Consider the following 8,811-nt stretch of genomic DNA (forward strand, 5'->3'; position numbering starts at 1 on the left):
TCGCTCTCGTATCTCTTCATACGCTTAGAGTATTTAAGGTTAGTTCGTATTCCGTATTTTTATGTTTAATTTTCATTTTTTCTTTGATTTTTGTGGTTGTGTTGTTTTGTGGGTGGTGGGTTGTGGTGTTTGTGGGTGGTTAGGTGATGGTTGACGGTGGGGGTGGTGGTGTTGTGTAGTCGGTGGTAGGCTGTGGTGTTTGTGGGTGGTGGGCTGTGGTGTTGTGTCACACCCCTATTTTCCACGTGTCACCGGTGGTCCCGGTGGGGAGTATCGTGACGTAATTGATATCATCATAGTCAAACAACACAACAATTAAATGCACAGCGGAAGCATAAGATAGATTTATTTCAACTGAATAAATTGTAATGTTTAAGTATCACAAAACAGTCGAAATAGATCCACAGGCGGATCAAATAAAAAGGAAAACTGTTCAACAGACTTTGACATCTAAAGCTTGCGAGACTTGAGTAATGATGCCTGGAGTAGCCAGCCTATTTCGTATAGGACCTGCACTTAGCCTTTTTGGAAAATACGTCAGTTTACACTTGTAAATACAACTTAACTGACTCATTTTGAAAAGAGTTTAAAAAATGATTTGAATGCACTTCAGCAAAAATATTTTTATAACTTGGGACAATTATTCAAAATAATCTTGTATACAGTTTTACTCATTTGTCGTCCATTAGGGCCGGTTGCAAGGCCGGACTTAAGTTAACTGACACGCCACAGGTATAATGCCCACATGGTTGATTCCTTTACGTGGGATACCAGTTTTTACATAATGCATCTGTCAGGTGTACGCCTACACCCCGTGCTTAGGTCGTGGCCATTTCATGAATGATGCCAAGGATATCCGGGACATGGTCATTTAACCCCCAAGGGCCATACACCAAATAATACATATCAAACAGGTTATGTAAATACATCAATCACAATACGATTTAAATGACTACATACACCCGACCAAGCGGTACTTTTATAGTACCGTATCCCAAGCCCGTATAGGGAAAATAAGTTAAGAGTATTTACCAGTGTAAACTAACGTATTTTCCAAAAAGGCTAAGTGCAGGTACTATACGAAATAGGCTGGCTACTCCAGGCATCATTACTCAAGTCTCGCAAGCTTTAGATGTCAAAGTCTGTTGAACAGTTTTCCTTTTTATTTGATCCGCCTGTGGATCTATTTCGACTGTTTTGTGATACTTAAACATTACAATTTATTCAGTTGAAATAAATCTATCTTATGCTTCCGCTGTGCATTTAATTGTTGTGTTGTTTGACTATGATGATATCAATTACGTCACGATACTCCCCACCGGGCCCACCGGTGACACGTGGAAAATAGGGGTGTGACAGGTTGGTATCAGAGCCAACACAGAGTGAATTAAACACTAGCCTTTTGTGTTTAATCTCAGTTACACAATTGCATACTCTTGAGTCTAGACAACAACACAGGACTAATCCTAATTCGTTATATTTTGTTTCATTTGTTATTTTCTTATTAGCCCTTGCATGGGCAAGTCATTTTTTTTGTTAGAAGTCCCGTTTAGGGCAACCATGTACTTGTTTAAATTTTAATGGGACGATTAGATTCCTATATTATAAGATCTACCATTATAATAAAATGGCAAAATCTAAAAAGGACAAGACCTAGCCTTATGTCACCTTAAGACAGGGCCAAGATGGTAGTTCCTCAATTAGATTCAGATCCTTGTTAACATCTCAATTTAGGATTGCTCTGCGTTTAAATATTAAAAAGAATCTTAAAGGTAAAGCCTAGCCTAATTGTCATTGTAGACATGGCCAAGATGGTAAAACCTATTTGAAAGATTCAACCCTTATTAACATTTGATATGTTATCATGCTTGACAAATGTGATTCGATAAAATCACATAAGTCATTATTAAATTGGGTTATTCTAAAATCCCTTATTTAAATAATCATCCCTTAAGGATGAAGTGCCCCCGAGCTATAATTAACGTCCTCTGGGACTAAAGACAGTGGTAGCCTACAACTCCCTGTCAAGGAAAGGTAATGAACTTTGATTCAAACCTTAATACCTCGATTCTATAAAATCCTGGTTTATAAATTAAATCTGTCTACGTGACTAGGCCTTTTGTGCTATTACTTATAATTTAGGGTTATGATAAAGATCCTGAACAATTATATACTTATCAAATTAACTAAAATGTGTATTAAAAAACATGGTTAATAAATCGTTTAAAATGATAAAACTGTGTAAGCTTCCGTATAACCTCGTCCTTATTTGATTTTATGTAGCAATTAAAGCTACATGGCTAGGTCGGAGGAAGTGAACAGTCATTCCTTGGAAACCCACGATGATGATAGGGTTAATATAACCAGAGGAGAGCTCCGTACACTGATTGATACGGCTTTATCTAAAGCTGTAAAGGAGCAATTCAAGGAGGTTAGTGAGACATATAGTAGAACTTCTTCCGTACCCCACTCTAAGTCTGTTCCTAAGACTCATTCAGAAGCTCACAGCAAGCCACCCTCTGAGAAAGATGAACCGAAGAAAAATGATGATCGACATTCATCTAAGCAACACAGTGTTCCATCCAAGAGGATAGTGTTCGATGATGGAGCGCGTACCAAGTCCTGTACTTATAAGTACTTTGTTTCCTGCAAACCCCGGGATTTCACTGGGGAGAAAGGGGCAATAGATTGTATGACTTGGTTAGATGAAATGGACACCGTAGTTGATATCAGCGGTTGTGCTGAAAGGGATATAGTGAAGTATGTATCCCAATCGTTCAAAGGAGAGGCACTGGCATGGTGGAAGTCTCTCATTCAAGCTGCTGGGAAGATCCCACTCTATAATATGTCATGGGAGCAGTTTGTAGTCCTCATTAAGGAAAATTATTGTCCACGGCATGAGGTGGAAAGGATTGAGTCAGATTTCTTATCATTGGTGATGAAGAATTTAGATTGCCAAGCTTACCTCACCAGTTTCAATACCATGTCTAGACTGGTTCCTTATCTTGTGACGCCAGAACCCAAGAGGATCGCTCGCTTTATTGGGGGTTTAGCCCCAGAGATCAAAGCCAGTGTTAAGGCTTCAAGACCTGCCACTTTTAGATCAGCAGCTGATCTATCTCTATCCCTCACTTTAGATGCGGTCAGGCTAAGATCGCTCAAGAACTCTGAGGAGAGTAAGAGGAAGCGTGAGGAGGATAACTCACGAAGGTCTGAGAAGAAGCACAAAGGTAACTCAGACCACAAGAAAGAATCTGGGTCCAACAAAGGTAACCAGCGAACTGGGGAAAAGCCAAAGGGCTCGAATTGCCAAAAACGCCACTTTGGAAAATGCAGGCTTGAGACCAAGTCTCAATCAGGACCACCTGCATGTGGGTTGTGCAAGTCTAAAGAGCACAAGACTATTGACTGCAAGAAAATTAAAGATGCTACCTGCTACGGCTGCAACGAGAAAGGGCACATTAAGACTAACTGCCCTAAATACGCCAAGAAACCCGAGGAAGCCAAGAAGACCAATGCTAGGGTCTTCCAGATGAACGTACAGGAGGCAATTCAGGACGACAACGTGATCACAGGTACCTTCCTCATAAATGATGTATTTGCTAGAGTACTGTTTGATTCAGGAGCTGATAAGTCATTCGTTGATGATAAGTTCTGTAAGTTGTTGAATTTACTTGTTAAAACCTTAAGTATAAAATATGAGGTGGAATTAGCTGACGGTACCATAGAAACCGCCTCAACCATTTTAGATGGATGTTTTATATCCATTAGGAACCACTCTTTTCCTATGTCTTTGCTTCCTTTGAAGTTAGCCGGATTTGATATAGTATTGGGCATGGATTGGTTATCGCATAGCCAAGCCCAGATCATCTGCAACAAGAAGGAAGTGGTGATTAAGACTCCGTCTGGTGAGTCACTTACCATTCAAGGAGATACCCAACACGGATTGCCTGAGCAAGTGTCTATGCTCAAGGCATCTAAGTGCATGAAGAAGGGTTGTGTCATTTATATGGCTCAAGTGATGGTCGATGAGCAGAAGCCCAAGATTGAAGATATTCCAGTCATTTCTGAATACCCTGAAGAACTACCTGGTTTGCCACCAGATAGACAAGTAGAATTCAGAATTGACATCATCCCCGGAGCAGCACCTGTTGCTAGAGCGCCTTATAGGTTGGCACCAACAGAGATGAAGGAATTAAGGACGCAACTAGATGATTTGCTAGCCAAAGGTTTTATTAGGCCTAGTTCATCTCCTTGGGGAGCGCCAATCTTGTTTGTCAAGAAGAAGGATGGATCAATGCGTTTATGCATCGATTACCACGAGCTTAATAAGGTTACTATCAAGAATAGGTATCCTTTGCCCAGGATCGACGATCTGTTCGATCAATTGCAAGGAGCAAGCTACTTTTCTAAGATCGATTTGAGGTCAGGCTATCATCAATTGAAAGTTAAAGATGAAGATGTACACAAGACTGCGTTCAGGACTCGTTATGGTCATTTTGAATTCTTAGTGATGCCTTTTGGGCTCACTAACGCACCTGCCGCATTCATGGATCTCATGAATCGCGTCTACAAGCCTTATTTGGATAAATTTGTCATCGTCTTCATCGATGACATCCTCATTTACTCGAAGAATCAAGCGGACCATGATAAGCATCTCCGTTGCATTTTGAAACTGCTTCATCAAGAAAAGCTTTATGCCAAGTTCTCGAAGTGTGAATTTTGGCTTCGTGAAGTCCAATTTCTTGGACATGTGGTTAGTAAGCATGGTATCCAAGTAGATCCCGCTAAGATTGAAGTTATCATGAACTAGCAAGAGCCGAAGACGCCTATGGAGATTCGCAGCTTTCTAGGACTGGCAGGATACTATAGGCGATTTATTGAAAACTTCTCAAGAATTGCAGCACCCCTGACTCTACTCACTCGCAAGAATAGCAAGTTCGATTGGGGACCTAAGCAGCAAGAATCTTTCGATATTTTGAAGCAGAAGCTGAGCAACGCCCCTGTGCTGACGTTGCCTGAAGGAATAGATGAGTTTGTAGTATATTGTGATGCATCACACACCGGGATGGGATGTGTGCTTATGCAGAAAGGAAAGGTCATTGCCTATGCTTCACGCCAGTTAAAAGTGCACGAGAAGAATTACAACTCCCATTACTTGGAGCTGGGTGCCGTTGTATTCGCACTAAAACTGTGGAGGCATTATTTGTATGGGACCAAGTGTGTGATCTATTCAGATCACAAAAGCCTTCAGCATCTGTTCAATCAGAAGGATTTAAATATGAGGCAGCGACGTTGGATGGAAACTCTGAATGATTATGATTGTGAGATAAGATACCATCCAGGCAAGGCAAATGTGGTTGCCGATGCCTTAAGTAGGAAGGAGAGAGTAAAGCCTATAAGAATCAATGACAAGAGCATTGAGATAAAGAATAGTTTGAATGAAAGGTTGTTAGCTGCGTAGGAGGAAGCTGTGCTAGAAGCTAACTACCCTGATGAAAAGCTAGGAGTAACTGAGGAGCAGTTATCCTATGGCAAGGACGGAATCCTGAGATTAAATGGACGAATATAGGTTCCAGTTTATGGAGGACTTCGGGATGTCATCCTCCAGGAAGCCCACAGTTCCAAATACTCCGTTCATCTTGGAGCTGATAGGATGTACCAGGATTTAAAGGCAAATTATTGGTGGATAGGCTTGAAAAAGTCTATAGCCGCTTATGTAGCTAAATGCTTGACGTGTGCTCAAGTTAAAGCTGAACATCAAAAGCCATCAAGTTTGCTGCAACAGCCTGAAATCCCCACCTGGAAGTGGGAAATGGTGACGATGGATTTCATCACCAAGTTGCCAAAGACTAAGAAAGGGAATGATACTATTTGGGTGATAGTAGATAGACTGACTAAGTCAGCACATTTCCTACCTATTAATGAAACTTACAGTTCTGACATGTTAGCCCAATTGTATGTTGATAAGATTGTATCTCTGCATGGAGTACCAGTGGCTATTATCTCGGACAGAGATACCAGATATACATCTCATTTTTGGAAAAGTTTCCAACAGTCTTTGGGCACGCGCTTAAATTTCAGTACGGCTTACCATCCTCAGACGGATGGGCAGAGTGAGCGTACCATTCAAACCCTGGAAGACATGCTTCGTGCATGTGTAATTGATTTAGGAGGTAGCTGGGATAAGCACCAACCATTGGTTGAGTTTTCCTATAACAATAGCTACCATACAAGCATTCAGACTGCGCCTTTTGAGGCATTATATGGAGGAAATGCAGAACGCCCATTTGTTGGGCAGAAGTAGGAGAAACTCAATTATCAGGACCTGAACTAGTCTTCAAAGCGACGGACAAGATTTTCCAAATTCGTGATCGCCTGAAAGCTGCCAGGGATATGCAGAAAAGCTATGCTGATAAAAGGCGAAAACCTCTCAAGTTTGAGGTTGGTGATAAGGTTCTGCTTAAAGTATCGCCCTGGAAGGGGGTGATGCGATTTGGTAAGAAAGGTAAGTTAAGCCCAAGGTATATAGGACCATTCGAGATCATCGAATGTGTAGGATCAGTGGCTTATAAGTTAAACTTACCTGAAGAGCTCAACGGTATTCACAATGTCTTCCACATCTGCAATCTGAAGAAATGCCTAGCTGATGAATCGCAAGTCATACCACACACAGATGTGCACATAGATGAGAGCTTGAAATTTGTGGAAAAACCCTTGTCGATTGAGGATCGACAGGTTAAGAAGCTTCAGAAAAAGCATGTGCCTATTGTAAAGGTTAAATGGGATGCCCGCAGAGGTCCCGAGTACACGTGGGAGGTAGAATCCACAATGAAAGAAAAGTACCCTCATTTGTTTCAGTAAATCTCGAGCTCAAGATTTCTTTTAAGGGGGTGAGGATGTAACACCTCGAAAATTTATGTCCAATAATGTATCGACACGTGTCACGGACTTAAAACGTGCAAAGGATTGATTTAGAGGGACTAAAGTTGACAAACGAGGAATCTACGTGTGTGAAAGGGGTCAAAATGTCAACAATGAATAAATCTACTTAAAAATAGCCCTACATGATGTTTATACCCTTAATCAAATGAGTCATGGATCATACGAAACTAATTGTGAAAGAAACTGAGGAATTACAAACTACAGGGGTTAAATGTGTCAACATGTTTAAAAGTATACCTCTGAGTGACCTTTTAGCAAACCCAAAGCTTTGTAATGGTTAATTATACTCACAAGAATGTGTGATAAAAATTTCGCAAGGTTTTGATAAAGTATGAGAAAGTTATGACAATATTCGTATACGAGGGGTTAAAAGCGTCAAACTGCAAAAGTATGTCAATTGTAAGGTATCGGGCCTTCCGGAATATGACCATGAGTTTTACATGCTCTATTTAACCTTAATATAGCTTAGATATAGGCTTAGAGGTGTTTGGTGCGCAAAAATAAACTTTTATGTCATGCAGGGACTAAAAGTGTCAAAAAGTGCACAAGTTTGCATTTTCGCGCATATCTTGCATTCTGAATATCCCCGGACACCCAAAAATTTATGTAAGCACTAAAATATTTTATTTTAGTGTTTGGCTTGATAAAATTCCATTCGTCGCGTAATTTGGATGGTTTTTAGCGTCCGTCCGTGTTTCGTCGTAATTAGCCGAACAACGGGACCGTACGACCAAACGAACCGACATCCGGCATATTTTTGAGCATGTTTCATGTTCCCTATGCTTAGGCATCATTGTAGAGCCTTAAAAATGGTTTAACGGGCCTTAAACGTATCAGAAATGACATTTGGGAGTGCAGGGGCCAAAACTGTCAATTAATGAAAGTTCCCATGTGCAGGCCAGGTCCTTACAGACCGTATGCAGGACCTTACAGTCCGTATGCCAATGCCCAGCACCAGAATTTTGAAAACCAGCTTTGGTTTTGCTTCCACACTCTCATATTTGAATCTAGGGGCTGCCCATTGTTTTGTAAACCATGGGTAAGAGGTGTATGGCTCAGATTTGATCACGGTTTACGAGAAACGATCCTAACGGTTCTCAAAATCCTATAAATACCCACCTTAATCTTGCTCACATTTCACACCTTGATCTAATTGTTCTAAGTTGGGGCCTTTGTGCTTCATACCTGAACATCCAAGATCAATTCCCTCTTTGCTTGGACCTTTTGTAAGTGTCCTTTCGTGCTTAGTTTAATTTTAGCGGTTATAACCGAAAAGTCAAGCGTCTTCGATAAACGCTTTGACTTTTAAACGGTTGAGCCATGGTTCGCAACAAACATGGCTACGTGACCGTAATTAGGTAGGTGTTAAACTCTAAAAAGGGCACCTCCTAATTACCACGTTTACATAAGTTAATTGTCGGGTCAAACTAATTAAAATAAAAGTCAAACAGGTTGTTTTTAAATAAAATTAATAACTAATAATGAAGAATCTATAAAATCAGTTTTTTCACTTTAATAACTTGGTAAATATTAGTTGAACATGTTTAAGCATGTTCAACCCGACAATTCTAAGTATAGGCTCGGTTCACAACCGAAAGTCGTAAAGTTTGACCTTTGCTTTGACTTTCAGTTCTGACCCGAATTAGCTTGAGTTTATTTATGCCTTAGGGTCCCTTGTGACCATGTTATATGTTAGTATAACCTCCTAAAGTTATACTACTTGGCTCTTTAGAATTAAAGATCATTGCATGTTTCCATAATGCCTAAATGTGACCATAATGCCCTTTGATGTTAAAACAAGATTTTTGAAGATGTGAAAGGACTAAAACCTTCATTACTGATTTATAAACATGTCCATAAAATTTC

This window comes from Helianthus annuus, chromosome 9 (genome assembly GCF_002127325.2).
Source record: "Helianthus annuus cultivar XRQ/B chromosome 9, HanXRQr2.0-SUNRISE, whole genome shotgun sequence".
NCBI lineage: Eukaryota > Viridiplantae > Streptophyta > Magnoliopsida > Asterales > Asteraceae > Helianthus > Helianthus annuus.